Source organism: Cricetulus griseus, chromosome 3 (assembly GCF_003668045.3).
Source record: "Cricetulus griseus strain 17A/GY chromosome 3, alternate assembly CriGri-PICRH-1.0, whole genome shotgun sequence".
In the NCBI taxonomy this organism is placed as follows: domain Eukaryota; kingdom Metazoa; phylum Chordata; class Mammalia; order Rodentia; family Cricetidae; genus Cricetulus; species Cricetulus griseus.
Window position 1 is genome coordinate 263284039 of NC_048596.1, and position 13239 is coordinate 263297277.

The 13239-nt window shown below is 44.4% G+C and overlaps 1 long non-coding RNA gene across 1 annotated transcript in view; it reads left to right on the plus strand.

The window, feature by feature from the left end:
• Positions 1–10199, plus strand: part of LOC107978639 — a 34199-nt gene extending 24000 nt beyond the window's left edge. Inside the window, exons 2-3 of the long non-coding RNA XR_003484358.2 lie at positions 4600–4815; positions 9211–10199. This is a non-coding gene — a long non-coding RNA (uncharacterized LOC107978639). The remainder of the gene's footprint in view (positions 1–4599; positions 4816–9210) is intronic.
• The last annotated feature ends 3040 nt before the right edge of the window (positions 10200–13239 follow it).

Here is a 13239-nt window from a genome sequence, read left to right on the forward strand (position 1 = left end):
TAACTTTGAACTTTTAAAAAGAATCACTTGTTCTGTCTGAATATATGAATATATGAATCTTGTGCATAGTGTCCAGAAGAGGGAACTGGATCACCTGGGACTGGAGTTCCAGTTAGCTGTGAGCTTCCGTGTAGATGTAGGAATTGAACCCTGGTCCTCTGGAAAAGCAGTCAGTTCTCTTAACCATTAAGCCATCTCTCTAGCCCCCAGACGTTTAACTTTTGAGTCCTTTTCTGATCTCTTTTCCAAGTGCTGGGATTGCAAGCCTGTGCCACCACTCCGGGTTTCAGGTGTTGTGTGCTGGGACCCAACCCAGGGCTTCACCATGCTAGGCAAGCAACTCTTCAACCCCCACCTTCTGTTTTGAGACAAGGTCTCTCACTGGGACTTGGGTCTTGTCTGTTAGGCTGTGGCCAGGGTCCCAGGAATCCATCTGGTTCTGCTTCCCCAGCATTGGGATTATAAATGCCCACCACCACACCCGACTTTTTATGTGGGTTCTTGGTATCAAATGTGAATCCTCATGATTATGTAGTGCTTTACAGAATGAGCTATCTCCCAAGACTACTGACCTTGAATTTCTGATCCTCTTGCCTCTATCCCCACTCTGAGTTACAGGTCACCACAACTGGTTTATGCAGTACTGGTGCTTGAAACTAAGACTTCCTGAATGCACTCTTGACAACTGAGCTATATCCTCAGGCCCTGATATTTCCTTCCTAAGCACAGGGGAGTGCTTATCTGTCCTTCTCATCCTATTCAAGGAATTAATGGTCACACCCACTCCAAAGAAATCATGAACCTTCAAAAGTATTTCCTAGGCTGGGGAGAGCCTGGGCTGGGTAGACTGTCTGGGTACAGCGAAGCATGATGGGCAGCGATGTCAAGGGATTTCTGAAAGGCATACGGTGGGTAGAGGGCAAGGAAGAGTGTTTCTCTCTGCTTCCACAAGTTAGGATCTTTGCCAGACACTTGGGATGCCAGCCTCGCAGGCCAGGTAGAAGAACAGCATTAAGCTCCCGTCACCGTGCAGGGCAGGAAAGCTGCCGCTAGAGGTCGCCAGAACTTCGGCCTACAGGGAAGAAATCTAAGAGCATTTGAGGAGCGCAAGAGGGGTGCAGGATATATGTACAATGTTGCTTGCTGACAGACGTCTGCTGGACAGTGACTGTAGCCAATGAGACTCCCTCAGGACACACTGTCTTGTCCGGGTGAAACCACAGTGCACTCAGCCGGATTGAAATGACCCGAAGAGACTTCAACACTTAATTACTAGCTTTTCAATTTTCTTCTGCTTCATTCTGCCAAAAGGGAGCATGGGCACGGTTCCACAAGACAACTCATCATCAGTTGCCAAGAGAAGGAAACTGCCTCACACTGAGTTGATAAACCTGGGCCTTGAATAACAAGAGTTCGTTGAGGGAGCATCTCCAGACAACCATCATGTACTCCCTTGACACCCAGAGGTGCTAAGCACTGCTGTGAGAATGAGTACCTGGTCTCTAGGCAGGACTAAGCTGGGGGCTGCTATGCTGTAGGATATTCTTCATACCTTCAGAAGAAGGCATTATCAGATATACAGACGGTCACTTCATAATGACACAATATTAATGTTACAGGAAAGAAATAATGTATATAAACACCAACAGAGCCTGGATATGTTCCCAAGAGAAATGAGAGGGGCATTAAGAAAAATAGACAAATCCACCCGCATGGGGAAATATTTTGAATGCTCGTTTCTTGGTCATTGACAAAGTATTATAAGTCAAGAGCCATGGAAGATTCCAACAGTGCCATACACGCTTGCAATGTATCAGTTCAATGCATTATAACATCCTGTATCCAGGGCTGGAAAGATGGCTCAGTGGTCAAAATTGCTTTCTGATCTTTCAGAGGATTGAGTTTGGGCCTTGGCAACCATGCCAGGAAACTCACTACAGTGTTTGATTGTAGTGCTCTAACACCCATCTCAACAAAATTCAGAGGCCATATTCTAGCTATAGATCACTGAAAGTAAATGTCAACAGGAAAAAGGCAGAACTTTCCTACTTATATAGTAGAGAGCACTTGTCTAAATACCTGGTAGCTTTAGATCAGAAAGCTTGCAGTGCACTGAGGCACAAGCCTTTAATCCCAGCAGTCAGGAGGTAGAAATGGGTGGACCTCTGTCAGTTCAGGGCCAGCTTGATCTACAGAGTGAGTTTCAGGACAGCCAGTGCTACTTAAAGAGATACTATTTGCAAGGTGTGTGTGTGTGTGTGTGTGTGTGTGTGTGTGTGTGTGTGTGTGTGTGAATACTATTAGAAATTAAAACCACTATAAATAGAATAATATGAACCATCAAGATTAAAAAATGCAACCCAAGAATACTTGTGAGAATTTTTAGTCTTAAAAAGGAAAGTTAACACAGAGAAACCCTGTCTCGAAACAACAACAACAACAACAACAAAAAAAAGGAAAGTTAAAATTTAAGGTAGGAAATAAAGAAAGGTGTGGTGGTTTCAATGATAATTGTCCCCATAGGTTCTCATATTTAAATGTCTAGTCCCTGGAAGATGGACTGCTTAGGGAAGGATTAGAAGGTGTGGCCTTCTTGGAGGAGGTATGCTACCGGGGATGGGTTTTGAGATTTCAAAAGCCCATGGCAGGCTCAGTGTCTCTATCTCTCTTTGCTTGCAACTTGTGGATCAGGATGCAAAGTTCTCCGCTACTGTTCCATGCCAGGCCTGTTTGCTTCCTGCCATGATGATAATGGACTAAATCTCTGAAACTGTTAAGCAAGCTCCAAGTTATAAGCATTCTTTTATAAGAGTTGTCATGGTCATGGAGTCTCTTCACAGCAACGGGACAGTAATTAAGACAAGCAGAAAAGTAATGAAACAAAAAAGTGAAGAAATCATAGAGAGTCTGAACAAAAATAAAAGCTGGTTCATTGAAACATTGAATTTCTGGCCATGCTAAATAAAAAGAAATCTTCAACAGACAGGTGTGGAGTCACGAAACCTCAAAGACAAAACAGAAATCTTAAAAACCTACAGCCCAACAGAACTGTGCTGTCCCTGATAGGGTCAAGAACAAAAATAGCTCATGCCTGTAATCCCAGCACTCTGGAAGCTGAGGCAGGGTGATTGCCTGGGCTGCAGTGTGAGACCATTCTCAATGAAACTAAGAAATGAAACAAATCAATCAATCAATCAAACAAACAAACAAAAAACTGAAGAGAATGAAAATAGAAGCCAGAAATGAAGGAAGCAATACAGTACAGTACAATACAATACAATACAATACAATACATTAATCCATCACAGAAGGAGTGATGAGGGAGGGTAACTGTCCATCTAGAGTTGCTTTCCCAGCCAACCTGCTTTTTAGAAGACCGGCATGGTGGTGCAAGCTATTGCAACACTCGGGAGGCTGAGGCAGAAGGAGAGTCACGATTTGAGTCCATTCTAGGACAGTGAGAGAGACCTTGTCTTTAAAAAAACAAAATCAAACTACAGAGAATTTTAATAAATGCCAGTTGATTTTTTTTTCCAGTAGACTCTCACTAAAGGGATTTCTGAAAGTCACACTGCAAGAAGACAGAGATGGGTGGATAAAACAGAACCCCACGCCCCATTTGTGAGGCATGTATGCTGAGACCCCCTGTAGGAGCCTGAAGCCACAAGAGCGCCTGTCTTTGTACATACTATATGTTTGTCCCCCGTAGTGCATACCAATGGTAAAGTTTAGCTTATAAATGAGGAATAGCATTGGTGCATATATTAACTTTTCTTCCTCACTTGGGACTCGAACGTTTCTGTTTAGAGGAATCACTAGGTGGCTTCTCTTTTACCACATCCAGGTTTCCAGCATCTCTACTCTAGCACTTCCAATAGCTGCTTTGAATTCCTTCTTGCTGAATGAATGTGTGTGTGTGTGTGTGTGTGTGTGTGTGTGTGTGTGTGTGTGTGTTAACATGTAGGGTATAAGAATATTTGTGAGCATGTGGGTGTGTGTGCACACGTGTGTGAGAATGTATTTGAGTGTCTGTGAACACACGGGTTACGTATGCATGAATATGTGTTTGAGTGTGAAGGATGCATGAGAGTATGGGGTCTGTGGGGGGGTGTATGCAAGCGCTCTCGTACACACGAATGTATAAAGCAATGGTGTGAGTCTGCCGTCCTTCCTCGTGCTCCCCCACCCCCAGATCTTGAATGTGTACATCACTGTAGAGCCTGTCCCTGCTCAGTCCCTGGCCCTCTGCAGCCTCTGGCACCCATTGGTGTCAGAAGCCAGCCTTGGCGACCTCCCATGCCTAGCTAGCCGCCAGCTAGCCTAGCATCCCACCCCTCAGGTTCCAGGACCTGGCCTGAGAAGCAACTAGCACCTTCCCCCATTTCCTTAGTTAGTGCTTGAGATAAACATAGGAGATTCTGGATACCTGGCCTGAGAAGCAACTAACACCTATTCCTTCACCCACTTCCTTAACACAGGAGATTCCAGATACCTGCCAGAGAGCAATTAACATATTAACCCCTTGTAATAATCAATAAATGGGCCTTGACAAGAAAACCTGCTTGGTCCCGTTCTTTCTTTCCCGCCCATTATTTTCAGGCTGATCCACCTTGGACTCACGAATTACCGGAACCCCGAGGGACGGGGCAGGTGGCACCAAACGTGCGGCTCAAGGTACGGAATCTTCACCTAACGGAGACCCCCCCCACAAGGAAACCTCGGTAGTGCACACCGACAAGGAAGTTCTGCTCGCCGGATTGAGACGGACTCTGGTCTGGGAAAAGTTCTCATCGCTCATGAGTGACTGATTCCCTGGTAAGTCCCCCCTCATTCCGTTCCATAATGATGGGCCAAATTGTCTAAGGAAGTCAAACACTTCCTTTCGGGAAAGAGGAGTTTGAGTAAAATGTAAGGACTTGATTCAGTTTTTTGCCCTTTTGTCAAAAAATGTCCATGGGTCATTTTAGAAAGCCCAGACATTCATCCCCTAACTTGGAAAAAGGTCGGAGAAGGACCTTACCAGATTGCTCATAGAAAAGGGACCTGAGGCAGTTCCCTCACAGACTTTTAGTTACGGGCCTTGAGCCTCATTCACCTAAAAACCTTAACAATTACCCTGTCTTTAGTTCAAACCCCAAACCAGAAACAGATAGTAGAAGCCTAGACTGCTCAAGTACAGGAGATTTTAGAGTTTAAAAGTTTTAAAAGATCCTTCCCGCTTACAAAAGCCACTGCCTGCCATGATGCAGCATTTCGAGTTGCACAAGGGCTTGGGAAGACATAGGTGCGGCCTCGCATACACGCAGGCCCTCAGGAGGCATCTAGGAATGTAATGGAGAACAGGAACCTCCGCGCCTACTTAGGGGTGGCTGGATAGTAAAGAATATACAAGACAAGTGATTGGGATCAGCAGGGAGAGACAATAGGTACCTAGATGGAGGGAGCCTTCACCTCCTTCCTTCATTTTAAGCTGGAAATACAGAAAGACAAATACTCAATGGTAAAATTCAACAAGAGCTAAGAGACTTGGAAATTTTAGCGAAATTGCTTACAGGCGATAAGAAATTTACAAGTTTCCTGGATCAGAGAGAATGGTTCAGGGGAACATAACAGGATACATGTGCCAATATCATTCAAACAGCTCTAGGAATTAATAATGGCTTATGTCCAGTATGGACCGATGGCAATTTTTACCCAGATGCTGGTAGAGAATATGGCTATGGAAGCTCTGCCCCCAGGGGATTGGAAGCAGATAGCCAAAGCCTGCCTGTCTGGGGGAGATTATTTGTTATGGAAGACAAAGTTTACAGACCAATGTCAGGTCGCAGCTGAGAAAAATAGTGCTCAAGGACTTCCTGTTTCTTATGAGATGCTCGCTGATGATGGGGAATACAAGAATATAGATGAGCAGTTAAATTTTGAGCTATCAGTGTACACACAGATTGCCGAGGCAGCCAAAAGAGCTTGGAATAAACTTCCAGCTGCTGGGGTGCACGCGGAGGATTTAACGAAAATCAGACAGGGACCAGACGAACTGTTTCAGGACTTTTGTCTCCAGACTAATGCAAGCGTCGTCTAGAATAAGGGGAGATACAGAGGCTGGACTTTTGGCTGCAAAGCAGCTAGCTTATGAGAATGCCAATGCGACATGCCAGGCAGTGCTAAGGCCTCACAGGAGGAGGACTGATGTGGCGAATTCATTAAGAATTGTTCAGATATGGACCTAGCTTACACTCAGGGATTAGCGATGGTGGCTGCCTTACAGGAACTTCAGTTAAAGATAAGTTATTCCTACACAGAAAGCAAGGCACAGGGAGGAAGAAATACATAGAGCCTTCTAGAGGTTGCTTTGAGCATGTTCAGAAAGAGCTCCAGGTCAGACAGAGTCCCAACAAAAGAGAAAAAAGGGATCAGGCTTGTGCCCAAAATACAGCCGCAGGGCATAGTCGAGATAAGGCCAAGGTCAGCCATGGCAGCGGCAGCAGCCGCCGTCTGTCTGCCCTCAGCCAGTGGTTGGTACCACCTCATGCTGGCATCTGTGGCAGGCTAGACAAAATGGCTGCCGCCTGCCTCCACATGGTAACTTACAGCCTTGGGAGGTGCCGCCAGGGTTGATGGCTAATTAATGTATATAAATGCTATTGATACAGTCAGACAGAAACTGTTTTTGAGACTTATAGAAAAGAAAGGATAACATATTTAAACTTAGAATTGTTCAAATTTTGGATGCTCATATTTCAATGATTCACTATAGCTACTATGTTAGAAATTTCAATTAGGGATTTTTCTTTTCAACAAATTGATCATAACCTAGGCAAAAGGAGAAATGTGAGACGTATACAAGTTATGAATGAACGGTGTGGCCACACCTGGATGCATGATGTGATTGTGAATTTATGAATGTGGATGAATGAAAATGCCTAAATTGCCTGGGATATGATTAGAGAGATATTTACATTGCCTCAGATATTGTTTAAAAAATACCAAAATCACTTTAACATTGCCAAAAGGAGCATCCAGTCAGTCAGTCAATGTCTTAGCAGGAAAATTTTGATTTCAGCCCTAGGAGACAGTCTATTAAAAAGTTAGCAAAAGCCTATAGCGTTAGCTTAGAGACATGAGAAATCTATGGATGATTCTGTAAAATTTGGCAGATGAGAGGATACAGGTCTTACTAAATTTTTATGGTTAAAAAGGAAATCTAGAAAATTAAAGTTGATACATGATTTTAAAAAGGGTTTATAAAAGGCCTCAAAAAAGAGCCAACCTATTAGATTCACAGCTTAAATGTGTCTTTGCAGGTCAGCTAACACGCAAATAAGGTCTTATCAGCTTGTCAGCCTCGAAGGTTAGATTAGAAAAGGCTACTCAGAAACTCTAAATAAATCTGGAAAATTGTTAAAGACATATGTTATATTCTAAAGAAATTAGGTTGCGCCTACCCGTCTTACCAGCCTAAATATTTTAAACCCTTATTTTAAAGCATTAGCCTACATGATACAGAAATGCCATATAGATTTTAGGAAATAGTTTAGGAGAAAACCAAGTATGATACATGTCTCCTACTCTAAGCAACAGTTTAATTGATGGTTTCAGAACAATGAGTCATAGGCGAGTGCCTTTGCTTAATATTCAGAAAGAATTGATAATCAATTTCTAGCTCATGGACTGTTACAATTTGCACTATGCATCCTTTTGTATTTCCAAAATTGTAAAAAGCAGTCCTTTAAAAATATACTATGTTAATTTTTACCAATAGTTCTATAGGGAGAGTTACTTACATAGGTTTTTAATAGAAAGAAATAGATAGAGCAGACAGCTCTGGCTTCAGCTCAAATAATCAAAGTATAAGCTGTTATAATGGTCTTTCAGATCCTGGTAAATCATTTAATTTATATATTGACAGTCACTATGTCTTCAAGGATCTTATGGTAATAGAGACAATTCCATACATAGGATCTAATATTAGATTAATTTGAGCAAATTCAAAATGTTATTCACCTAAGAATTATCATGTTTATGGGTCACAATGGGAACCTATTAAATAAGCCTTTCCCTGATTACTAGCCAAATGGAATGAATTAACTGATTAACAAAATCAGTTGATTTGCCTTAAATAGAAAAAAGCTTGACAGGCTTGTAACTTTCTTCATCATAATAGCAAAAGTCTAAGAAAGAAATTTGGCTTAACCAGAGAGACTGCTGGTCAAATCATCAAACAATGAGAAAAATGTCCACAATATGGCTATGGCTAATTTAAGGGTAAATCCTCAAGGCCTGCTCCCCAACCATTTATGGCGAATGGATGTGACTCACATTACAGAGTTTGGCAAGTTAAAAATGTGCCACTCCACAAACAGGCAAAGCCACCAGGCATGTTATAAGTCACTGTTTAAGATGTTTTGCTTACATGGGAGTGCCAAAAGTTATAAAAACAAATAATGGGTCTGGATATACTAGCAAAGCTTTCCAGCAATTTTGTGCTTAATTCCCGAGACTGGTGCTACTGGAACAGCCAGTGTGGCCTAGTCCCACCCAGCGCTCGTGGACCTGCCTGCCGAGCCTGGGCTAGCGGCGGGGACAGCTGGGCCTTTGGGCCTTTGGGGATGCAGCATGATGCTGACTTGGGGGAATGAAACGCCTGCCTCCGCGCTTCTGTAGCGGTGGCGAGACATGAGGTGAGCCCACAGCTCAGGCAGTGGCGGCTCCTGAGCCAGCAGGGACGCATGGGCTGGGCGCGGTGGTGCACGCCTGTAGTCCCAGCTACTCGGGAGGCTGAGACAGGAGGATCACTTGAATCCAGGAGTTCTAGGCTGTAGTGAGCTATGTTGATTGGATGTCTACACTAAATTCGGCATCAATATGGTGACCTCCAGAGATCGGGCGGCCACCAGGTTGCCTAAGGAGGAGGAGTTCTATACCATGCATTGTTTGTGCTAAATTTTCTCACATATGATGCTACAGGAAAATCAGCCTCCGATCGCCTCTGGCATCCATCAATGGCTCAAAATTATGCTCAAGCCTTATGGAAAGATCCACTAACTCACAAATGGCACGGACCAGATCCGGTCCTCATTTGGGGAAAAGGACATGCATGTATTTTTGATACTCAGGCCAATAATGCTAGATGGTTGCCTAAATGCCCTTTAAAACTATATAATCCACCCAGGGGAAGCCCCTGAGAAGCCTTCTAATTCTGCTAAATTCTAGATAAAAGATGCTGTCTTTTTGGCTACTTGTGTGTTCCCACCTTCGATTGCCGTTGATGCTGGAAGCCCTTATCAGATCTACAACTACACCTGGATGATCATCAACCGAGCCAGTGATGCTGCCAATGCCTCCACAACTATTGTGACCACCCCCTCCTATTGCCCCCTGATAGTTGACTTATGTGCTTTAGCCTTAGGGGCCTCTCCAGACTAGGGAACCCCTGACCATTTTCCCCCCCAGGACCTCCCTCCTCCGCTGACCTTATTCTATCCTTAATTAGGCCCCTCATCAAGCCAGCCACTCCCTTATAGAGGACGGTTGGGTCTGCTATTCTTCCACCCCTCCCCTTTATCAGGGAATTGCAGGCACTTACTAATTCCTACCTTGCCTGTTCTACTAGATTGACTACCTAAACTGTTACCTTTTCAAAAACTAACCAAATTCATTAAGTCTCAGATTGACACCATCCTCAAAAAACCAGTTTTGGTCCATTACCATCGCCTAGAGGCATTAGATTCTGAGCTGCCTGACGACAATAAAAACCCCCACAGTCCTAAAAGACTGGATTTTTCAGGCCTTAAACATCGAACCTCCTTGGCTTTGGAGCCGTCAGTGACGGGAATATCGTGGTGCCGCAAGCCAGATGCCGACCCTTCCCAGCAGCTGTAGCGTCCTCCATGACGGGTTTAGCGTGAGACTGACCCCCAGATGCCCACTCCAAAGCACTCCCGAGCTGCTAGCCTTATGAAGGGTCATGGGAGTGCTGGGGGCAGATGCATCTCACATAACCTAAGACAGAGGCACTACCCCTCACTGTCATATAAATGACAATATCATAAAACATAGGGTCCTGGATGCGGGTGCCCATCATGTAGCCTAAGCCAGATGCTCCATTTTATTATACTTAGTAGGGGGAGATGTCAGAAGCCAGCCTTGGCGACCTCCCATGCCTAGCTAGCCGCCAGCTAGCCTAGCATCCCACCCCTCAGGTTCTGGGACCTGGCCTGAGAAGCAACTAACACCTATTCCTTCCCCACTTCCTTAACACAGGAGATTCCGGATACCTGCCTGAGAGCAATTAACATTCATTCCTCCCCCACCTCCTTTTTCTCTGCTTCCTCCTTTCTCTATAAAAACCCCTTGTAATAATCAATAAATGGGCCTTGACAAGAAAACCTGCTTGGTCCCGTTCTTTCTTTCCCGCCCATTATTTTCAGGCTGATCCACCTTGGACTCACGAATTACCAGAGCCCCTCGGGTCGGAGCACATTGGCCCAGGCTCTGCACTCAAGGCTCTTCTCACAGGACTCTGATGCTCCACACCAGCTGTCCCACACCTACCCACCCTCAGTTGTGGCCCAGCTTTATTTTCAATATGCTACTAGAGATCCCCATAGTCCAGGTCAGCTGCCATTTAGTCAGCCTGCTATAATCATAGCTTTTGTGAAGCATCACGTTCCGCTAAATAGCACGTACACAGTCTTCTTGATGCAACAAATCATGCTCTTTTATATTTTATATGAAGCCTACTAGAAGTATTTTCCTCTACTCTGACTTCAATTTTTCCTACTTAAATCAAGAAGCTTTCCTCTTCTAGAAGCCTCTTCTGGTCTTCACAGACCCCTTCCGACACCCCATCCTTACTGGAGTCTGAGTGTGCTCAGCTTTTGGAAATGATCTTTAACTAGTTCTAGAAGTTTCTAGTGCTTTCCTCCTCTTAATTGCTCTTTGGGTTTTCTCCAACATAGTAGCATTTCTCTCCAATTAAAAGGTGCCAAAAACATGGCCACATTTCTTCCCCCAGCTCAGAGCTAAGCCAATTTATTTCATAATTGAGCCAGTCCTTCTCTGAGTACAGCTGGTTTTGCTTCGAAGGAGACAAAGAGTCAAATCTCAGAGTTCAGGAAGCCTGATTTATAAGGGATACAGTGATTTTTTTTTTTAAATTGAGACTCAGTCTTATCTGTAACACCGTGGTTGTCAAACTTTAGTCAGATAGGAAGTCTTACCAAGAAAGTACAAGGCTGCTTCCTGCTCAAGTAGACTCTTTCGGGAGTGGGGTCTCATCATGCCTTCATATTCTAATCTGTCTGAAATAATTCCCTTTGTGCAGTTATTATCAATGGTTGCTTGTGCCTGTTCGGGATGCACTTCCTGAATGCTCAAGCCTTGGAGAATTCCTGAGAGATAACTGTGCGCAGAGGTTTATGAATGAAGTATAGCAGGTGTACCTACTCGCAATCTTGTTTCTGTTCTTTTGAGTCAAAGTCTCTTGTAGCCCAGGTTAGTCTTAAAGTTGGTATGTAGCAGAGGCTAGCTTTAAATACCTGATTATCCCTTCTCAGTTTCCCAAGTATTGAAATTCAGACATGTACTACCACCATGCTTGACTCTTGGTTTTTAACTTCATCTCCATAGCAACCTAGTTGGGTGGATGCCTTTCTCCCCATTTTTTACAAGAAGAAACCAAGGACCAGAGCAATAATCTTCTGTCCCAAAGTCACTTTGTTACTGGCTCCTGGTATTGGACTTTGAGCCTGGGTCAGCTGGACTACAGAGCCCAAGTTCCTTCTACAGACTTATATCAAGAATTAGGAATGCTATGTCCAGAAAACTGAAGTGTGGATGACATTACCCCATCTTCTAGGTGACTGCACTGGGTACAGATGACAGGCAAGGTTTGGAAGTGATGATCAGTAAGAGGGTGGTGGCTGTTCTGGGAGTCACCCCCTTCTCTGGGAATGGTACCCCTGGATGCTCAAATGAGCCTTCTCCCTGCAGTGTCATCTTGGGCCAGTCCGTTAATTTCTACATCACATTGCTAGGGTCATGGAGATACAGCTTTCACACTCACGTCCTTCTGAGAGGCCACTGTCCTTCCTCAGGTGACTTTCAGAAACAGTCATGCTTCATCACAGTCTCCATCTGCCATCAATGCAGTTCTGCAGCTAGCTGATGTTCTGGGAAACAGATGCTATTTCATCCCCATGCTTTAGACTCCAGGCTTCCCTTAGCTCTTCATGGACCATCTGAAGCCCTTGTCGAACTAGTCTTTGGTCATGGTTCCTTCTCACCCAGCATTCTAATCTTTGGCTTCTTGTGCCATTTGTTTTTGCTTCCTGACCTGAGGTTGTTTACTCCCAGATCATCCATCTCCTTGCTCAACCTGACCATCTCTTCACTTGGAAGGGAAGCCTTTTCTGACCAGCCTCATCTTTATGCTGCTGATGTTGTAGTTATTTGTTCATTTTTATCCTTCAAGAGGGAGTGTTCACCTCTGTGCTGCTAGTTCTGGTATGTGAATAATATATCCTCTCTCTCTCTCTCTCTCTCTCTCTCTCTCTCTCTCTTTCTCTCTCTCTCTCTCTCTTTCTCTAGCTTGCTGCTGGTGTGAAGGGATGAAAATGATGGAATTTCAGACAGGAGTAATGGACCTGTTCGTACTGACAAAGGCTGTCTCTCTGCATTGTATTCATTTGCTGGGGCATCTGTAACAAAATGGCACCCATAGGGTGGCATAAACAACAGAAATGTGTTCTCTCACAGTTATGTGATTAGAAGTTTAAGGTCAGGGCTGGAGAGATGGCTCAGCAGGTAAGCACAGTGGCTGCTCTTTCAGGAGAGTGGGTTAGATTCCCAGCACCCTCATGAAGGCACAGAGCAGTGTCTCCACCCGTGGGGGTGGGACCTTGTAGCTGTCACTCTCACATTTTGACTGGTCAGGAAGAAGAAAACCTGGGCTGACCAGAATCAAATCCAACATTGAAGATGTGCCCTAGTGACTTACATCTACTAACCAGGCTACTTGTCCCAAAGGCTCTACAACCTCCCCAAACTGTGCCAGCAGCTGGGAACCAAGTGTTACTGCACACGAGGCTGTGGGGAAATTTGACATTCAAATTACTGCACTCTGTGTCTTTCTGATAAGATTCAGGTTATACCAGCCCCATTTTAACGGCCCCATTTTAAACCTAACTGCCTATTTAAAGGTCCCATCTTCAAATATAGTCACATTCTGAGGTGCTTTGG